The following is a 1,639-nucleotide window of genomic DNA, read 5'->3' as shown; positions in this document are numbered from 1 at the left end:
ACAGCAATAATTTAAATATTAAAACAGGTAAAATGTCTTCATCTATGTATTGGCTTGGTTCCCTAAGAAGCATATGGGGATGTCACAGTTCAGGCAGCTCTGCTTTCCAAATTCCTCCAGGCTTAAAGTATAAAAAAGAAGAAAGGATTCACAGAATTCAGGTCCACACCCAGGTTCAAGCCCCATACCATATATTCTGAAAGAAAAAGGGGAAAGAAGGAGGAATCTGGAATATCTTTGCAACCTTTATGGAAATTATTCTGCAATTGCACTGGCACAGCGGTCATCCAAATTTGGCTCTGTGTCTATATCTCTAAAGGGGTCTAGGCCCACAATTTAAAAATCAATTTACATATTTATTAACCCCAGTAAATAGATGTAAATGATCCTGAAAGATATTGCTCATGAGCTTTTCTGTTGAAGGCAAATATTGTAGTGGGACCCTTTGATCTGGAAGAATGGGGAGTGGACTGGAAGGGGCATGGAGAAGTACATTGTTAGGAAAAAAATCCCTTTCACCATGTTTGCATGCTATGAAGACATGGTAAAAAAGCAAGCCCGTACCCCAGCTCCCCCTTTGCACACGCCCCTTTTAATTATGATTATTTTGGAAGACAACTACCCAGCGATCTGCAGAAGGGACTCGCCTGAGAAAGCTTTCTCACGTTCACGTCTGGCTGCCTCTCTGTGTGAGCAGGGGCAGTGGTCCCGGGAGAGGAGGCAGGCTGGAATGCAGCGCGGTGCTGGGGGCCCAAGCCCCGAATGGCCGGGGTCGCTGGGAGACCTTCGCCATCCAGGCCTCTGCTGCCTGCATAACATGCATACCCACACACAAGCTAGCAAGTCATATGCGCTCCTCTTTCATTTTTTTTTTTTTTTCTTCTCTGTTTGCAGCTGGTCTATTTGATCTCTGTGTGCCTGGACTGTTTGCTGTTGTGAGCGTCTTGCCATGATCAAAACCTTATTATCCCAAGTGATGTTGTAGTGTTAGATATTGGAAAAGGGCAGTGGAGTATAGCAGCCGGCAGCTACAATACTGGGCAGATAACAAAGGCACCAATAACCTCTCTCCAGTGTACTTGGATTGATTCAGTGAGAGGACTGAACATCACTTTTCTTGTGATGGGTATGGACTTTTCAACAACTACTCCCTCTGCTGCTGTTGAGCTTCCTCAGTCGTACATCTCTCTGTATCTCTGTATAAAGCAGAGATCAGGGAGCACACGACTGCGTCCATCTGTGTGGCGACTGTAGGTCTTCAGTGGATTAAACGCTGCAATACATGCTTCCAGCTTGTAACTGTGCTGCTCATATACACCACTGCTGCAGGGATGGGCACCAAGGAGCTCCAGCTGGCAGATCAAGCCACAGGCATTTGACTTTCTGTGAGCTACATTCAGTGTCTTAGAAGCCTTTTTCTCAGCTTCTGTACTTGATTTGTTTGCTTTATTGCTTTTGAGATGTAAGGTTGCTGTTCCTTAAGTGATAAGTTCCTTAAGTTTCTGGTGACAGTGACCCTCTGGGAGACCCAAGGCTCGTCTTAGCCAAGCAACCTGACGTGGTCATGAGAAGCCATTTCCTTGCCCCACTGGTCCTCGTCACTGACTGATGTATGAACAGCTCTCAGGTGAAGAAACAC

The sequence above is a fragment of the Egretta garzetta genome, unplaced genomic scaffold, assembly GCF_000687185.1.
Source record: "Egretta garzetta isolate BGI_Z169 unplaced genomic scaffold, ASM68718v1 scaffold454, whole genome shotgun sequence".
Taxonomy (NCBI): Eukaryota; Metazoa; Chordata; class Aves; order Pelecaniformes; family Ardeidae; genus Egretta; species Egretta garzetta.
Note: the sequence above shows the minus strand (reverse complement) of the source record.